General features: G+C 43.2%; 1 protein-coding gene across 9 annotated transcripts in view; it reads right to left on the reverse strand.

Annotated features, from left to right (window-relative positions):
- Nucleotides 1-18,340, reverse strand: part of LCLAT1 (lysocardiolipin acyltransferase 1) — a 216,832-nt gene extending 198,492 nt beyond the window's left edge. For 7 of the 9 annotated variants that reach the window (XM_050754712.1, XM_050754717.1, XM_050754710.1 and 4 more), the window contains exons 1-2: nt 18,193-18,340; nt 2,116-2,286 (exon numbers count right to left, since the gene is read on the reverse strand). The gene's annotated coding sequence lies outside the window, so the exon portion shown is untranslated. The remainder of the gene's footprint in view (nt 1-2,115; nt 2,287-18,192) is intronic. The other 2 variants (XM_050754721.1, XM_050754711.1) reach the window with 1 other exon arrangement.
- Nucleotides 18,341-20,743: the final 2,403 nt, after the last annotated feature.

Genomic DNA, 20,743 nt, shown 5'->3' on the forward strand with positions numbered 1-20,743 from the left:
GAATGGCTGCCTGAAAATCATGGGTTTTATCCTACAGTAATGGAGAGTAAAGTTCTGAGTTCAAAAATGATGCGATAAAAGTTCAATTTAGAAAAAGTGGTTCACCGCAGCCAGATGAGAGGAGGGTAATAATGTCTACAGCAAGGAAGATAGTTGGCCTAACATAAAGGGTTAAGTAAAGGGCTTTAAAGTCAGAAAGCACTGACTTTGCCAACACTTCCTTGCTCTGTGACACTGGGAAAGTTACGGCTTTCCTTTCCTTACCAGTAAAACAAAGATGATAAAACCAGACCTGGGCCACACCTGGTGGCACACACCTGTAGTCTCAGCCACTCAGGAGGCTGAGGCAGAAGGACTGCTTGAGCCTAGGAGTTCAAGACAAGTGGGGGCAACATAATGAGACTCCGTTTCAAAAAACAAACAAAACAACAACAACAAAAACACCAAGAACTAGAAACAAATTTTTAAAATCCTAGGTCTTACCCAACCATGGTGGGCATTACATGAAATAATGCACACAGCACACATGCCACAATGCCTGTCAAAGGGTAAGCACACTGCACTCTGAGACCAATTCTCTGACACCAACTAGGTGTTCTACAATTCAATTCAATTCTGATACTACCTGGAGTTACTATCAGATCCCACAAGTTAAAGAGCAAGGTTTCCAACAAGACTGCCCTCACTTCAGATGTCCCCCCCAGGCTATCCACACTAATGTCCAACTTGGCTACGAATTGAGAGATTCCCAAAACTTCCCTTCAGTTTCAACAATTCTCACAGAAATCACTGAAAGCACTATACTTAAACAATCACAGTTTCATTACAAAGGCTACAACTCAGGAACAGCCCAATGGAAGAGGTGCACAGAACATGGGCAAGGTCTAGGAAAGAGGGCAGCGGGACGCAAAGCTTCCCTGCTCTCTCCTGAAGAAATCCAGGTGTCATCCTCCTAGCAAACCAGTACGTTCACTGCTATTCCAGGGTTTTTATGTGGGGCTTGATGACCCAGGCATGAGTGATTAAATCACTAGCCAGATGACTGGGCTTTGCTATCCAGTCACTGTCCCCTCCCCAGAAACCAAGGTCTCTCTGATGTGGACAGCTCCTTTCCTGAACTATCTAAGGGCCCACCCACAGTCACCTTATCAGGATAAACTCAGGTGTGGTCAAAAGAGACTCTTGTTATGAATAACAAAAGATACATCTATAAGGAAATTCCAAGATTTTTTGAAGCTCATTGTCAGGAACCAAAGACAAAGGCCAGATATAATAGATTCTTCATCATATCACATACACAAGAAATAGAGACTATAATTTCAGAAACTGACTAGTAGACTACTGAAGTAATGCAAAGCATAAAGATCAGGAGAAAAAACATCAAAAGCATTACAAAAGCAGCAGCAATAGAAAAAGGCTGAGGGGGAGGGTGTCGAAATTATCTACAAAAGTTCAAGCCTGGACAATTAAATAGACAGAGACAGACATATCCTGGCAGGAAACCGAATATGGGATTGAGAATGAATTTAGTTTTAATCAAATTGAGACTGAGGTGACAGCCAGAGATTGCAGATGAACACTGGGCAGATGGAGATCATGAGCCTAGAGATGAGAGAGGATATGGTCAGAATCAGTTGTCAGAGTTATCCACATAGACAGAACGCCCCCCACCCCAGCAGACTCCCCAAACCCTCACAAAGGAGGATACCACCAGCTAATGGTGTCACTTAAGCTGCTATGTCAAACAAAAGCAAGTTACTGCATGCAGCAGAGAGTGTAAGGGATAACGTCTAAAGATTTAGTATTTTTGACTCTAAACAAAATGGTACCTAATATTTAAAATAAAGATCCAAAAAGAATCACACAACCAAATGCCAAACAGAAATGCTGAGTTTGTTCTTTCACAGAAATGTATTACTTTATTTTCTAAAAAAGGACATTTATCTCCCTCCAACAGAAATACTTATTTTTCAATGAAAAGGTTATAGAACAAGCATAGAACATGTCAACAATACAACATAAACAGGAACAACTATGAGAATTCAAAAAGCGTTGTGTTCAGATACATGAAGCAAGACAAAAACCTCAAGCATCTAAATCATTACAAGGACTTACCCAAAGCTTTTAGAGTCCTGCTTTTTAAAGTACGTTCAGTAGCTAGAAACTGTCTCGTTAACTGACCATGGGTTCAGAAGTATCACAATTTACTTTCCCCTGGAATGCACATATCACATCATCCATTTGTTGCCAGCTTCCCAGAAGAGAGTACCCACTCTGTATTTCAGCCTGTGAACATGACAAATGGGAGAAAAAAGAGAAAGCAGAGTTTGGGAACAGTGCACTGGGGTAATCAGATGGTTCATGGAGTAAACAGGTTATGGGCCCAGGGACCTGAAACATCTGAGTACTGAATGGATTAACGCACAGGGCAACTCAGGAAGCTGGGTCATAGTGCTTAGGAAGAGAATGCCAAAAGACTGAGGTGAGAGCCCAATATGCATGCCACCTCTGTAAAGATTCAGAGAGAGAGGGCAGCTGAAATGTTAACACTGGCCAGGTCCTTGGAGCTTCCGCTTCTCCCTGAGCCAGAATTGAACAGCAAGGGCAAAATCACAGCCTAGATCCCACCCCAACTGTCAGGCCTCTGAGCCCAAGCTAAGCCATCATATCCCCTGTGACCTGCGTGTATACATCCAGATGGCCTGAAGCAACTGAAGATCCATAGAAGTGAAAATAGCCTTAACTGATGACATTCCATCATTGTGATTTGTTTCTGCCCCACCCTAACTGATCAATGTACTTTGTAATCTCCCCCACCCTTAAGAAGATTCTTTATAATTCTCCCCAAAACATTGCTCTCAACTCCACCGCCTATCCCAAAACCTGTAAGAACTAATGATAATCCACCACCCTTGGATGACTCCTTTGTCAGACTTAGCCCGCCTGCACCCAGGTGAAATAAACAGCCATGTTGCTCACACAAAGCCTGTTTGGTGGTCTCCTCACACGGACGCGTGAGACATTTGGTGCCAAAGACCCAGGTCAGCGGGACTCCTTCAGGGGACCAGTCTGCTGTCCTCATCCTCACTCCATAAAGAGATCTACCTACGACCTTGGGTCCTCAGACCAACCAGCCCAAGGAACATCTCACCAATTTTAAATCAGGTAAGTGGCCTCTTTTTACTGTCTTCTCCAATCTCTCTCAATATCCCTCAACCTCTTTCTCCTTTCAATCTTGGTGCCACCCTTCAATCTCGGTGCCACCCTTCAATCTCTCCCTTCTCTTAATTTCAATTCCTTTCATTTTCTGGTAGAGACAAAGGAAACACATTTTATCCGTGGACCCAAAACTCCAGCGCCGGTCATGGATTCGGGAAGGCAGTCGTCCCTTGGTGTTTAATCATTGCGGGGACGCCTCTCTGATTATTCACCCACGTTCCATTAGTGTCTGATCTCCACGGGGACGCCTGCCTTGGTCATTCACCCACGTTCCCTTGGTGGCAAGTCAATTGCGGGGACGCCTGCTTTGGCTGCTCACCCATGTTGCAGCCCAGGGCTGCTCCCCACCCCCTTCTCCGTGTCTCTACACTTCTCTTTAAACTTGCCTCCTTCACTATGGGCAACCTTCCACCCTCCATTCCTCCTTCTTCTCCCTTAGCCTGTGTTCTCAAGAACTTAAAACCTCTTCAACTCTCGCCTAACCTAAAATCTAAGTGTCTTATTTTCTTCTGCAAATACCGCTTGGCCCCAATACAAACTTGACAGTAGTTCCAAGTGGCCAGAGAATGGCACTTTCAATTTGTCTATCCTACAAGATCTAGATAATTTTTGTCGAAAAATGGGCAAATGGTCTGAAGTGCCTGACGTCCAGGCATTCTTTTACACATTGGTCCCTCCCTAGTCTCTGCTCCCAATGAGACTCATCCAAATCTTTCTTCTTTCTCTCCTGTCTGTTCCTTCAGTCTCCACCCCAAACTCTGAGTCCTTTGAATCCTTTTCTATGGACTCATCTGACCTCTCCCCGCCTCCCCAGGGTGCTCCTCACCAGGCCAAGCCAGGTCCCAATTCTTCCTCAGCCTCTGCTCCCCGACCCTATAATCCTTCTATCACCTTCCCTCCTCACACCCAGTCTGGCTTACAGTTTCGTTCCACGACTAGCCCTCCCCAACCTGTCCAACAATTTCCTCTTAAAGAGGTGACTGGAGCTAAAGGCATAGTCAAGGTTAATGCTCCTTTTTCTTTATCCGACCTTTCCCAAATCAGCCAGTGTTTAGGCTCTTTCTCATCCGACCCCACTAAATATATACAGGAATTCCAATATCTAACTCTGTCCTACGATTTAACCTGGAGTGACCTAAATGTCATCCTAACTTCTACCCTCTCCCCAGATAAACAGGAAAGAGTTTTTTCTCTAGCCCAATTTCACGCTGATAACCACCAGCTTCACGAGCCAGACCTCCAGGAACGCATTAGAGCAGTTCCCTGAGAAGATCCCCAGTGGAACTACAAGCAGATTCCCCACGTATAGCTAGGCGAGATTACATGGTTTCCTGCCTAGTTGAAGGGCTTAACAAGGCATCTTACAAAGCTGTTAATTATGACAAACTTAAAGAAACTACCCAAGGTAAAGACGAAAACCCAGCCCAGTTCATGGTTCGCTTAGCAGCAACCCTTAGATGCTCTACCACCCTAGACCCAGGGGGACCAGAAGGCCGCCCTATTCTTAATATGCATTTTATCACCCAGTGAGCTCCTGACATTAGAAAAAGCTCCAAAAATTGGAATCTGGCCCTCAAACCCCACAACAGGAATTAATCAACCTCGCCTTCAAGGTGTACAATAGTAGAGAGGAGGCAGCCAGACAGCAACGCATTTCTGAGTTACAGCTACTTGCCTCTGCAGTAAGACAACCCACAACCATGTCTCCAGCATACAAGAACTTCAGAACATCCAAGCCAAGGCTCCCAGGGGCTCCTTCAAAACATCCTCATGGATCTTGCTTCAAATGCCAAAAGCCTGGCCACTGGGCCTCAGAATGCCAGCAGCCCAGGATTCCTTCTAAGCTGTGCCCTATCTATGTGGGCCCCCACTGGAGGTCGGACTGTCTGACTCACATCAGCGCTGCTCCTAAAGCCCCTGGAGCCCAAACCCAACGTTCCTTGGCCGATTCTTTCCCAGATCTCCTTGGCTTAGCAGCTGAAGACTGACGCTACCCGATCACCTCAGAAAGCCCCCTGGACCATCAGGTAACTCTTACGGTAGAGGATAAGTCAGTCCTGTTCTTAATCAATATGCAGGCTACCCACTCCACATTACCTTCTTTTCAAGGGCGTGTTTCCCTTGCCTCCATAACTGTTATGGGTATTGAAGGCCAGGCTTCTAAACCTCTTAAAACTTCCCAACTCTGGTGCCAACTTACACAATACTTTTAAGCAATCCTTTTTAGTTATCCCCACCTGCCCAGCTTCCTTATTAGGTCGAGACATTTTAACTAAATTATCTGCTTCGCTGACTATTCCTGGGCTATAGCCACACCTCATTGCCGCCTTTTCCCCCAGTTCAAAGCCTCCTTCGCATCCTCTCCTTGTATCTCCCCACCTTAATCCACAAGTATAGGATACCTCTACTCCCTCCTTGGCAACAAATGATGCACCACTTACCATCTCATTAAAACCTAATCACCCTTACCCCACTCAACGCCAGTATCCCGTCCGCACGCTTTAAAACGATTAAAGTCTGTTATCACTCACCTGTTACAGCATGGCCTTTTAAAACCTATAAACTCTCTTACGATTCCCCCATTTTACCTGTCCAAAAACCGGACAAGTCTTACAGGTTAGTTCAGGATCTGTGCCTTATCAACAAAATTGTTTGGCCTATCCACCCCGTGGTGCCAAACCCATATACTCTCCTATCCTCAATACCTCCTTCCACAACCCATTATTCTGTTCTGAATTTCAAACATGCTTTCTTTACTATTCCTTTGCACCCTTCATCCCAGCCTCTTTTCGCTTTCACTCGGACTGACCCTGACACCCATCAGGCTCAGCAAATTACCTGGGCTGTACTGCCGCAAGGCTTCACAGAAAGCCCCCATTACTTCAGTCAAGCCCAAATTTCTTCCTCATCTGTTACCTATCTCGGCATAATTCTCATGAAAACACACGGGCTCTCCCTGCTGATCGTGTCTGGCTAATCTCCCAAACCCCAATCCCTTCTACAAACAACAACTCCTTTCCTTCCTAGGCGTGGTTAGGTACTTCCGCCTTTGGATACCTAGTTTTACCATCCTGACTGAACCATTACATAAACTCACAAAAGCAAACCTAGCTGACCCCACAGACCCTAAATCCTTTCACCACTCCTTTCCGTTCCTTAAAAACAGCCCTAGAAGCTGCCCCAACACTAGCTCTCCCTAACTCATCCCAACCCTTTTTCATTACACACAGCCAAAGTGCAGGGCTGTGTGGTCGGAATTCTTACACAAGAGCTGGGACTGCGCCCTGTAGCATTTTTATCCAAACAACTTGACCTTACTGTTTTAGCCTAGCCATCATGCCTCCGTGCAGCCACCCTAATACTTTTAGAGGCCCTCAAAATCACAAATTATGCTCAACTCACCCTCTACGGTTCTCATAACTTCCAAAATCTCTTTTCTTCCTCACACCTGACACATATACTTTCTGCCCTCCCCAGCTCTTTCAGGTACACTCACTCTTTGTTGAGTCTCCCACAATTACTATTGTTCCTGGCCCAGACTTCAATCCGGCCTCCCACATTATTCCTGATACCACACCTGACCCCCATGACTGTATCTCCCTGATACACCTGACATTCACCCCATTTCCCCATATTTCCTTCTTTCCTGTTCCTCACCCTGATCACACTTGGTTAATTGATGGCAGTTGCACCAGGCCTAATCGCCACACATCAGCAAAGGCAGGCTACATTGAGGCTACTGCTCTGGCCCCATCCACTACCTCTCAGCAAGCCAAACTCATTGCCTTAATTCGGGCCCTTAATCTTGTAAAGGGACTACGCATCAATATTTATACTGACCCCATATCCTGCACCACCATGCTGTTTCATGAGCTGAAAGGTTTCCTCACTACACAAGGGTCCTCCATCATTAATGCCTCTTTAATAAAAATTCTTCTCAAGGCTGCTTTACTTCCAAAAGAAGCTGGAGTCATTCACTGCAAGGGCCATCAAAAGGCATCAGATCCCTTCCCTCAGGACAATGCTTATGCTGATAAGGTAGCTAAATTGCAGCTTGTGTTCCAACTTCTGTCCTTCATAGCAGTTTTTCTCCTTCTCATCTGGTCACTCCCACCCACTCCCCCACTGAAACTTCCACCTATCAATCTCTTCCCACACAAGACAAATGGTTCTTGGACCAAGGAAAATATCTTCTTCCAGCCTCAAAGGCCCATTCTATTCTGTCATCATTTCATAGCCTCTTCCGTGTAGGTTACAAGCTGCTAGCCCGCCTCTTAGAACCTCTCATTTCCTTTCCATCGTGGAAATCTATCCTCAAGGAAATCACTTCTCAGTTGTTCCATCTGCTATTCTACTACTCCTCAGGGATTGTTCAGGCCCCCTCCCTTCCTTACACATCAAGCTCGGGGATTTGCCCCTGCCCAGGACTGGCAAACTGACTTTACTCACATGCCTCGAGTCAGGAAACTAAAATACCTCTTGGTCTAGGTAGACACTTTCACAGGATGGGTAGAGGCCTTTCCCATAGGGTCTGAGAAGGCCACCGCGGTCATTTATTCCCTTCTATCAGACATAATTCCTTGGTTTGGCCTTCCTACCTCTATACAGTCCAATAACGGACTGGCCTTTACTAGCCAAATCACCCAAGCAGTTTCTCAGGCTCTTGGTATTCAGTGGCGCCTGGTTTTACCTCAAACTGCCACCCTTAAGTCTCACTTTAAGTAGACAGAAGATCTTCAGTGACAAAGTACACTCCAATACTTTCACCCTGATGAAGTCCTATTCTTTACTTTTATACTTACTCTTATTCTCGTTCCCGTTCTTATGCCACCCTCTACCTCTCCCCAGCTATCTCCACCACACTATCAATCTCACTCACTCTCTCCTAGCCGTTTCTAATCCTTATTTAACAAATACTTGCTGGCTTTGCATTTCTCTTTCCTCCAAAATCGCAGAGGCCTTGACTTACTCACTATTAAAAAAAAAAAAAAAAAAAAAAAAAAAAAAAAAGGTGGGGGGGGGACTTTGTATATTGTTAAATAAGAGTGTTGTTTTTACCTAAATAAATCTGGCCTGGTATATGACAACATAAAACTAGCTCCTTCAGTGTCTTACTAGCCAATTCATGCATCTCAATTTCTACCCTAAGTTTTCCTCCATAAAAAAGTAATCCCTGTCCAACTTTCGCTTCCAGCAAGATCAAATAGATGTAGTTTTTCCTACTGCTCTAGCTAAGTACAACTAAAAATCCTAGCCACTATATGTAAAACAAATACGGGAAGACTCTGGACTCTGAAGCTACAGATAAGGCAAACCAGATAGGCACCTTGGGACCCATGGAAAACATGGTGGTGAGTTCCCTGGGTTTTCTTTTCGCCTCAACATATACCACAGACAACGAGCTTAAAAACAAAAACAAACAAAAAACAAAACACAAACCCCTGCTCTCCTAAGCCAAAGAACTGAACAACAACATGCCCTCCAGACAATACCACAGAAAAAAACTGGCCCACCCCCACCCACAAAAGCAAAAGCCATGTGGGGAGCCTAAGTTTCCACCCTTATGAGGCAGTAATGTTGTTCAGGTGTGTCTACCCCTTATCCCTACAGGGGAGATACTGGAGAATTCTAGACTTCCTTCCCTGCCAGGTGGTAATAAAACCACCTTCCCCTGCCAGGGAGTATCTGTGGAGACCACCTGGAGAGCCTGGGTTTCTCCTCTCACCTGGCAGTAATGAGACATCCCTCCTGATCCCTACTGGCGTGGTATCTATCAGAGGAGGCCTAGAGTCAGTTTCACCGCAGCCCAGGGGTAAGAAGGCCATCCCCTCCCAGTGGTATTAGTAGAGTCCTAAAGAGGGGCTCACACTCCTACAACTGCCCAGCAGTAATGAGGACGCCCGCTTTGTGTGTCAATGGATCAGTTCCTCAAAAGCACAAACTACCACAACTCACCCAAAATTAAATGGATTATCTGAATAGCCCTAATAACTGTTAAAGAAACTGAATGAAGCCTTCGAAAAAGAAATCTGGCCCAGATCATTTCATTAAAGAATTCTACCAACGTTTATAAGATCAATTCTACACAATATCTTCCAGAAAACAGAAGCTTAGGGAGCACTTCCAATTTTTTTTTTTTTTTTTTTTTTAGGCAGGGTCTCACTCTGTCACCCAGGCTGGAGTTCAGTGGCATGATCACGGCTCACTGTAGGCTCAAGTGATCCTCCTGCTGCAGCCTCCCAAGTAGCTAGGACTATAGGTGCATGCCACCACATCTGGCTACCTTTTTAATTTTTGTTTATAGAGTCAGGGCCTCCCTGTGTTGCCCAGGCTGGTTTCAACTTCTGGGCTCAAGCAATCCTCCCAGAGGATGGTTTCGGGCTCCCAGATTACAGGCGTGAGCCACCACACTCAACCTAAAAGGGAGATCTAACTGCAGACAGAAGTGGAGAAGGCCATAATGTGACCATAGAAGGAGAGATTAATAATATAACCATAAACCAAGGAATGCCATCAGCCACCAGAAGCTAGAAGAGGCAAGGAGCAGATTCTCCCCCAGATCTTCCAGAAGTGGCATGACCCTCTGACACTGTGATCTTGGCTGACTGATACTGATTTCAGAATTCTGGCCTCCAGAACGTTGAGAAATAAATGCCTGACGTTTTAAGCCACCGTGTTTGCAGTAATTTGTTATGGCAGCCACAGGAAACTGGTATAAATACCTCCCCATCTCCAAATAAATATGTATGCAAAAGGCATACATATTTGACTAGCCTTAAGTACAAATGCAAAAGAGAAAATCAGATACAATTTCAGAGTTCCTCATTCAAAATGATAATATAACACTCCTAATTTTTTAATAAAGTATAGATAAAAAGAGAAATAAATACAGCTTTGGAAATTATATCCACTGGATCCAATTATATCCAATGTATACTCAGTTCCCTGAAGATTAGCCTACTCAATAGACAAGAACTGTTTATCAAGTAGCCTAGCAAAATTGAAGACTCAATCTTTATTAACTCTGACTTCTAGTATATTTCTTCTCTGAAGGAAAGAGAAGCTAAATTGTATAGGTTTCATTACTACCATAAAGAAATTCAACAAAATAAGGTCACTCTGGCACTCCTTGGAGTCCTCTAGATTATTTCCATCCTGCTTCTCCACCGCCTTCCCATTCTTAGTGAACAAAGCAAACATAATTCTTGCTTTAATTTAATCAATTGGTCTTAATGAACCACCACGTTAAAAATATAAACAACCTAGGGCCAGGTGCAGTGGCTCACGCCTGTAATCCCAGCCCTTTGGAAGGCCGAAGAGGGAGAATCAGTTGAGCTCAGGAGTTCGGGACCAGCCCAAGCAACACAGAGAGACTTCATCCCTAAAAAAAAAAAAAAAATAGAAAAATTGGCCAGGTGCGGTGGCACATGCCTGTAGTCCCAGCTACTCTGGGAAGCTGAGCTGGGAGGATCACTTGAGTCCATGCATTCAAGGTTACAGTGAGCTGTGATCAGGCTACTGCAATCCAGTCTGGGCAACAGAGTAAGACTCCGTCTCTACAAAAATAAAAAATGAAAAAACCTAACTTTAAATCTGCAGTCACTCTCATTAAGAAGTATGTTAACCCAGTAAACTCTTCAGGTTGAGCACTACATCATAAAATTTCATTATGTGTATGATTATAACACAAACAATAAACCTGGTAATATATTTTACTGAATTTCGAAATGATACAATGGAACATGCAAGACTATCAAAACAATCATTATAACACATGAAAGGGGAAAAGGCAAAAAGGATGTCTCATTTAAATCTCCCACATTATAGACAGACTCACCCTAAGTAGCTACAGTAAGTTACATTCAGCATGGATATTCAGAAACTTTGGACATAACTTGTAATACAAGGCACACTCACTGAAATAATCCCTTACACTTAAAGCCACACAAGTACAGTATATTTTAAATTTACAGTACATTAAAATAGGCATTATAGCATAGCAATTAAGAGCACAGACTCTGAAACAAGACTGCATAGGTTCAAATCCATGCCCCGTACCTTCTTGGGGCTTCTGTTTCCTCATAAGCAAAATGAAGATAATAACAGTACTTGTATTTACTTCACAGTGGAAGCTGAGAGGGTTAAAGGAGTTAAAAACTTAAAGCATTTAGAACAGAACTCAGTATACACCTGGCACTCACACATTATTAAAAGAGAGGGTCGCTATTACTACCTATGGTCTTCATAACAGTTTCATGGCTACCATGTTTACTTTTCATCATAGAAAACCTAGAGGTGATGAAATCTCAGTGACCTCTGTACTGAAGGCATTGATTTGTGTTTATCTCCTTCTCTACACAGTAAAGCTCAAAGACATAAATCGTGTCTTATTTAAAACTCTGTCCCCATTACCAAGTCCATGGTGTGTGTCCAAAAATGATCAAGTTTAGTCAAGAAATATTTTGGTGTTTAAGCTACCCCAACTTTCAATCATTTTCCTCCCTAACTCTACACAGGTAAATTTTTATTTAAAGGCTACACAAAAAGAAAAAAATAATTCTAAGACAGTATTTATATTATGAAAGCAGAAATGGTCAGAGCCACAGCCAAGGCTGCCTTTCCCAAGATACCTAAACATTCCAGTGGGGCAAGAGTCCCTGTTAAGAGTTAAAAACAATCCCCTCAGTCCATGCTCCCAGTCACATGGAGCTGGAAGAGCTGGAAAAACTGCCACCACCACTCATTCCTCTTTCTTCATCATTTATTCTTATCTTCATCTAGCATTTCCCTTCTTTGTGACACCACCACTAGATACCAGCTCACCACATGCTATCCCCCTCCTCCATGAGTTCCCCCAAGGGAATTAACTATATACACTTACATAAAACAGATGTGATCTCCTATTTGAGATTAAAAACTAAGGGTACCATAACTCTTTCCTTTATCTTTGTCCCTAGAACAGTAATCCACTTTCTCTGAGGAAGTGAACAACTGAAGTCTTCAGGAATCTCAGCTGTGAAAGGCTGCAGACGGTTCTGTAACCACCTGTGAAAGGCGGTTAATCCTCTACTGTCAGCTTTCACTGATGGCAACCCCTCATATGTCTCTTCCATTTGCCTCCTGAGTTTTTACAGTAGGATCCCTATGGCCCTACTGCCACAAGGAGAGGACAAGGTAAAGGTGTGAATAAACCTCATAAGACTTTCTTGGGACATTACCTCACAGCCACAGGGAACACACTGAAGGTTTTTCTTAGCTCACTGCATTAAAAACCTTGCAGCCAGAGGAATTACAGCAGTCCTCATTATCCAATAGCAATTAGTGTCTCATGGGGAGAGGACCACACGGCCATTTCTCTTTAACAAGGACCATATTTTGTAATGAAGAAAAAGAGATCTGCTTAGAATTTTCCCAAAAAATAAAACAAAAAAATCTATTATGTTCATAAAATATCATGTATTATATTGATCAAAATTTAGATTACACTTTGCAATTATGCATTAATTCTTAGGACAAAAAACTAATGAATAGATGGAGTGCTTGGGGCACAATTTTGTGACCAAATTGTAAAACAGCATGATGTGACAGCCTTAATTTCACATTTGCCTTTTGCAAAACAATTATATAAAAGTCATTTTAGCCAAAAAAAAAATTATACTTTTCTTCATTTGTCTCCTGGAGCCTCTCACACCCCTTTTAAATTCTTTTAAAGTACCTCTTTCATAATTATCCCTGCTGTTTTTTCTCATTTAAAGTGTTCTTGCATTGCCATACTCTCACTAGAGCCTCTTTTTTATTATTAAAGTATGTACATAAAGAGCACAAATCTTCATATTTTTATACATTCTGAATTTTTACATATACATATACCCATGTAACCACCACACATCTCAATGTATAAAATGTTGCAAGAAGGTTCCCTCATGCCCTTTCTCAGTCATTACCACCACCACCACCAACCCAGAGTAATCACTATTCTGACTTCTGTCACCAGAGAAGTACTGTACTTATTTCTGAACTTCATTTAAATGGAATCATGCAGTGTACAATCTTCTGTCTGACTTATGTCTGTAAGATACATCCATGTTGATACATATATCCATAATTCATTGTCTTTTATTGGTTTTGCAGTGTTTCATCTTATAACTGTATCACAATTTACTCATCCATTCTACTGCTGATGTACAATTGGTGCTGCAGTGTTTCATCTTATAAATATATCACAATTTACTCATCCATTCTACTGCTGATGTACAACTGAGTTATATCCAATTTTTGATTATGAATAAAGGCATTATAAACATTCTTTAACATGTTTTTTTAGTAGGCACAAGCATTAGTTTCTCTTGAGTATACCTAGGAACAAATGTAAGCATTTGATCATGGGTAGGAGTAGACAAAGCCACAGTCTTCCAAAGTGACTGTACCATTTGACACCCCCACCAACAATATGTAAGAGATCCAGCTGGTCTACACTCTTGCCAACACTGGAACTGTCCATCTTTTTAATTTTAGTTATTCTGGAAGGTGTATAGCAGTATCTCATTATTGTTTTAATTTATATTTCCCACTGACAAATAATGTTAAGTACCTTTTTATATGCATACTGGCCATTCTGAGACCCTCTAATAGAAAGTGCCTGTTCAAGACGCCTACACATTTTTAAAATGATTTTTCTCATTAATTTTTTTATGCTACACATACACACACACACAGAGCATGAGTCCTTGGTCAGATATATAAATTGCAAATTTCTTCTTCCAGTCCATATTTTGCTCTTCATTTTCTTAGTGGTGTCTTTAGATGAAGAGTAGTTCCCAAGTTTAATGAACTCTGAAGACAAATTTATCAATCATTTTCATGATCAGTGCTTTCTGAGTCCTTTTTAAGAATCTCTGCCTATTCTAGGCACTAGTTCTTTATTTGCACTTATGGTTTCAGCAGTTCTCCCCCTAGCTTTGACTTCATGAAATCCTGCCTCTTTTGCAAGAGTTGCACCCCCTACCTTGTAGTCGATTTGCACTGCATTCATGTTATGTTGTTAGGTGCTGGACAACTTTAGTGTTACACAAGTTCAAGTGGAGATCAGCTTTAAAACTAGAGAAATCATCAGTGATTACTTCCATATTACAATGATTTCTGTACAAATATATTCAAAACCTAATGTAAAAAGAAAAAAAATTCTAATACCCATTATCCTAGCATTTTTCCCCCAAACATACCTTAAGATGATTCTTTCTACACCTTTTAAACAAATAACTTCCTGCTCTATCCTTTTTCCTAAATTAGTTAAGAAGACCTCCAATTTCCAACCATATAGTTCCAAAGAAATAAACCTTACTCTTACGGCAAGCACGTATTCCCTTCCACAACCCTGTTATCTTCACATCCAATCACTCTCACAACATGCTTTCAAAATGTGTGTGGAATGTGGACTCTGCTCTGCCACAGCCAATGCCTGGTTCCTTCCCTCACCATCTCTTGTCTGGACTATGCAAACTGTCCTTAACTGGTCTCCTCTTTACAGTCTGTCTTTCACCCTGTCACCAAAGTCACCTTTCAAAAACATAAAGTTGAGGTTATGCATCTAACGAGCTCCTTCTACAGTTCCCACTGTCTGCAGGATAAAGTCACTCTCTTAGCTAAGAGTTCACAACCTGGCTCTAACCTTTCCTGGCTTCCCTCCCAGCAACACCTACAATACTCTGGTCTGACCCCTGGACACCATGAGCTCTCACTTGTCCTGGCTTTGCTCTGCTTCTCCCTATGCCTTTATCCTCCAGTTAGCTCCCTTCCTCTTCTGGCCAGACCCACCCCAGAAGAAGTAACTGTTCCCTTTTATGTGCTCTCACAGCTCTCTGCACCCACAACTATATTTGAGTTCTTATCACACTTTATTAGTTAATCATTTATTTATTTGTCTCAACTGTCTACAAACTTCTGGACCTGGGACTTCTCCCTGAATTCCTCAAGGGTAGGGTCAGGAGTTAATGTTTACATCCTAAAGACTTGGTGGGGCTATTCCATAAAGGTTCAATGAAAGAATAAATGTCCTAGCCACTTTTACTCATCCTATTTTTTCAATAAATAAAGACTGGAAAAATTAGCACAAGTATATCAAAACAACAAGCTTAACTAAAATCAGTTTTCTTTTAAAAGTCCCCCAGCAAATTATTCTTTTAAAAAAATGTAATAAAAACAAAAATCTCAATTACTGATTTGTGCTTCCTGATAGAAATTAGTCATAACTGGCCAGGCACGGTGGCTCACATCTGTAATCCCAACACTTTGGGAGGCCAAGGCAGGCGGATCACCTGAGGTCGGGAGTTCAAGACCAGCCTGACCAACATGGAAAAACCCCGTCTCTACTAACAATACAAAATTAGCCAGGCGTAGTGGCACATGTCTGCAATCCCAGCTACTCGAGAGGCTGAGGTAGGAGGATCACTTGAACCCGGGAGGCAGAGGTTATGGTGAGCTGAGATGGTGCCATTGCACTCCAGCCTGGGCAACAAGAGCAAAACTCCCTCTTAAAAAAAAAAAAAAAAGAAATCAATCATACCTCTGTTTCAAAACAAATTTTTAACTAATGGGCAACAAAAGTAAGATGAATATACCACTTAACCAAGGTAAATGTAATTGTTACCACACAACTGGATGCCAATGTAATAAAACATGATTATTTACACAACTAAAAGATCACAAACAAAACTACTGGCTTGAAATATGTGTTCATTCTAGGACATCGCTGGAGCCTTTGAAAAAATATATATATACATAAAAAATGAAAAATTTGTGCATATATTAATGTTTCCCCTTAATACGTAACACATCTGTATGTCGCAGGAAGATAGTATGCATAGTGGTAGTAAGACAGTAAGAACACAGGCTGGAAACACAATGCTAATTGTGTGACATGGACAAATTACTTAAACGTCAACGTGCTTCAGTTTCCTCATCTGCAAAATAAAGATAATAAATGTATCCACCTCGCAGTGATGCTAGACGACTGAGTTGGCACATGTAAGTCCCCGATTCAGAGCCTGGCATAGTACATGAATGCAGAGGAATAAATTTCAAATATTTTCACTGTGTTTTTTAACTTTTTTTAAGCCCTTTTACACACACTGTCTTTTCTTTTCCTCCCAACAGTTTGAGATTGTTTGAACACGAAATACTAACTTTAGAGATAAGACACCAATAGTAAAGTTGTATGATTACCCTTTTTTTTTTTTTTTTTGAGACGGAGTCTCCATCTGTCGCCCAGGCTGGAGTACAGAGGCACGGTCTCGGCTCACTGCGAGCTCTGCCTCCCGGGTTCATGCCATTCTCCTGCCTCAGCCTCCCGAGTAGCTGGGACTACAGGCACCCACCACCACGCCCAGTTAATTTTTTTTTTTTTTTTTTTTTTTGTATTTTTAGTAGAGACAGGGTTTCACCGTGTTAGCCAGGATGGTCTCGATCTCCTGACCTCCTGATCCACCCGCCTCGGCCTCCCAAAGTGCTGGGATTACAGGCGTGAGCCACCGGCCCGGCCACCCTAAGACATTTTTAAGTGGCAGAGTTTGGACTAGAATCCACACATAATCTTAACCCCAGGCCAAACTGACCAAATCTCCACGGATCCAGTTTGGAAGGAAGAATCTTTTGGGTTTTCCCCATTGCTTCCTCCTCGTTGTCAGCAACAGCCAGCCTAAAGACCTCATGGGGGCAAATGCAGAGGACCACGTGTTCAAACTAAAAAGTAGAAGCCTAGCTTTCACAGAAACTGACACATAGTTGGCCCTCCAGAGATGGCAGCTATTGACTGAAACTTACAAGCACTATTACATTTTTCTCAGTTACAGAACAAAGTACTACTCCACAAAATCAAGTCTACTACCAAAAACAAGTCACTTAATACTATGCTTATCTGTCATATCAAGCATATCTAAGTCCAATGTGCAACAGAATCCTAAACAAAAAAGTGGTAAGATTTATTTTTACTAATCTCAAAAAACATGTTTCACAAAAAGGGCTTTCATCATCAGTTTTTTGAAAACTAACCCAAGTAGTTATATTTCACGACATGATGTTTCTTTGAACAAAAAAGTTAACGATATGATTAAATATTTCACCTTGGTAATGCCTTCAACACATTTGTTCAATACTTTTCTTGGGCTTAAAGTGACTCTCAATCCCTAATCTCATCTACTGCCAGGTACACAAGAAACACAGTTAATGAACTTTAAAGGCAGATGCAATGTTTCCAGGGAAGTCATCTGAACCAGAGAAGTACAAGCAAGCAAATCATCTCCACCACCACGTCTAAGTGCCTTATCTTTCAACTTCTTTTCTTCAAATGGGCAATTAGAAGCTAAAATACACCTTAAAAATCAGGTTTGGCATCCGCCCTGGCTAGGGCCTACCTTTCTTTACGCGGCACTGCCACTCTGGCACCTACAGGCAGGCCTTTGGCGCCTGCAGGACTCACAGGGAAGGCAGCCCCAGCCCCTGCTCTCCACAGCTCTCGTCGAAGCCCTGCACGTGGTGGCCACTTGAGACGTTTTAGTGGATGGGATTCGACAGTGGCTGAGCTCAGGTTGCGTTCCGGGAGGGCGCAGCTCCCAGACCCGCTGTGGTTGCAGTAGGAAGGTTTTGACGCTCCTAGCGTAAACAGCGACGGGACACTCTTCGCCCCGCTGCTACCTAGCCCTCGCTGCTCGCGCGGCCCCTCCGCACCCGACGCCTCCGCCAGCCTCCAGGATTCATTTCCCTGCGCCTCCTCCCACCTGAGCCAGCGACGCCACCGCCACCTGCACCGGACCCCAACTCCCAAGCCAGGGGCCGTTACCCGAGGTCGCGGCCCGGGGGAGGCCCACGTCTCAGGAGGAAAAGCCCGGGCTACAGCTCCCGCTCCTGCACCTCTAAGATCCCCCGGCCGCCGCCATTTTCCTTGCGCCGTAACCCCACCTGACAGTTCCAGCCGCCCACCTGTGACAAGCAGGGCACGCCACGCGACGCCGAGTGGGGTGCGTGGGCAAGCTGGGACTCCGTAAGGGTCACAACCTCCGAGCGGAACCCGCCGTTAATTCATCCAGAAGCGCGGAGGCGTCCGGCCGTCGCCCTAGTAATGCGTCCCGGAAGGCTACGTCCTGATTGGCTGCAAGAGCCGTGTCGCAACGGCGTCCCCGGCTGCGTGGGAAGCCTGGGTCCGCGGCGCCCCGCGCCTGCTCCACAGCCCGGGATACCCCCGGGTGCCTTTCTTTGAGAGCTCCTTTAAAGAGGCCGCGCTTATTTCCTCGTCTGTCCTCCTGGAGAGGAGGGACCCACGGAACGGTGGGGTGTAAGGATAAGAAAATAACGAAATAGGAAATTAGCGGAGGTCATTTGTCCGAGGAAACCTAATGTTTCATTCAACCCCTAGAGCTGCAAATGGAAAACGGAAATCTGGGAGTTTAATTTACAAGCCTAAATTGGGTGCGCGAAGACACAGGACAAATCAGTAATAGAAACAGCTCTAGAACCCAGGTTCCCTCATCAGGAGCACAAAGTTTTTCCAGCACGCTCAGTGTTTCCCCAGTCCTAGAAAATGTTTCCTCCCAGTTCCCATAGCAACTTCATCACACTGCTCCAAAGGTCTCCTTCACCTACCATGGTGTGTCTGTCCCCTAACCTACTAGATTGCAAGCCCCTGAACAGTGGGGACTGTGATTAAACCCCTTTTCATTTCCCTTAAGCAATGCCCTCCTCAACTTGGCCTTCAACAAATACAATAAGAATCTTATAAATAATAAACATAGCTACACATCACACACAGCCACTCATCAGTAGTTCATGTGTGTCTATACGTTTCATCCGTTTATTCAACAAAGCACAGAGGAGTGAATATTTTTAAAATTACAAAGTTCCTGACCTCACAAAATTTATGGTATAATAATAATGACCGTCTACATTTTGGCTGCATAGCTTCAACATAGCTAAATTATATCCCCAAATTCCCTGTAAATCAAAGATTCCTGTGCTATTTTCCTAAATCAGCTTCATAATTTCTCTAAGTTTGTTCCAGAACATTTTAGTATTTAAGATGTGCTAAAATTGCATCAGAAAGTGAAGAATGACTACAGAGAGAAACACCAGAACAAAAGTCAATTCTACCAATTATGCCTATGACCTTAGGCCTCCTTTTTACCTTTAAAATAAGATTACTGGAATAAAAGATCTCTAAATTCGTTTTTGTTGTTGTTAAGAGTTGGCCTGGCTATGCTCCAGAACCTTCAAGGGCTGTGCTGTGGTTCTTTGGGGGCTTGCCAGAGGCTCTTCATAGCTTTTGCAACTCCATTGCAGAGAGTTCTAGCATCATGAGGTGTGTCCGGTGATACAGCCCAAAAGGCAAGGCTGCACTAACTACAGAGGACAGAGCTGGGCCCTTTCTTTTTTCTTTTTCTTTCTTTTTTTTTTTTTTTTTTTTTTTTTTGAGACAGGGTCTCACTCTGTCACCTAGGCAGGAGTGCAGTGGCGTGATTGTGGCCCACTGCAACCCCCGCCTCCCGGGCTCAAGCAATCCTCCCACCTTAGCCTCCAGACTAGCTGGAACTACAGGCACCTGCCACCATGCCCAGCTAATTTTTGTGTTTTTTGTTGAGACAGGATTTCACCATGTTGCCAGGCTGGTCTCAAACTCCCAAGCTCAAGCTATCCACCCACCTCGGCCTCTCAAAGTGCTGGGATTAGAGGCTTGAGCCACCGCACCTGGCCCTGAGCCCTTTCTTGATCTGAGCTACTCATCACTAGCCACCTTCCACATCAACTGCTAAATGGATAGGAACAGAATTCCCAAGGGAAAATATGCTGATTTCTAAACTCTAAGAGATCTACTAAATGTCATGTCATGCTTCTTTCCTTTTGGTAGAGGTGCAAGGTGTAGTAATATGTTTTTCATTCTGGGAAAAATGTCCTGACATGCCCGAGATCATTGGACAACCTCAGCATCCAAAACGATGTGTAGTTTACATAATACTATTATACCAGGATCATTCTTTGTTTTGATACATGTTTTATGCTTACACAAGATGTTGGCGTAAGGGGAAACTGGGTAGAGAATATATGGAAAAATCCCTGTACTCTTTTTACATCTCTCCTAAGTCTAAAACTATTTCCCCAGTTTTTTAAATAATTATTTTAAAATATCACCAATGTAGCAAGCTCCTGAATTCTTGTGGGGTTTATCCACCTTTGAAATGTATGTATTTCTTCAAGGCGTCTGGAGAAGTAGTCCCTGACCATTTTGGCACCGGGGACTGCTTTCATGGAAGACAGTTTTTCCATGAACAGGGTGAAGGGTGAAGAGGGTGATTTGGGGATGATTCAACCACATTACATTTATTGTGCACTTCATTTCTATTATTATTACATTGTAGTATATAGCACTTAAAAAGTGGTGTTAATCTGTGCTCTGCTGTCCCAAAGGGACAAGTTTCTGACTCTTTCCTGACCCCGATAACAGAGCATCACAGCTGATGAATTGTTGAACTTCATGAGCCAT

This window comes from Macaca thibetana, chromosome 13 (assembly GCF_024542745.1).
Source record: "Macaca thibetana thibetana isolate TM-01 chromosome 13, ASM2454274v1, whole genome shotgun sequence".
Classification (NCBI taxonomy): Eukaryota; Metazoa; Chordata; class Mammalia; order Primates; family Cercopithecidae; genus Macaca; species Macaca thibetana.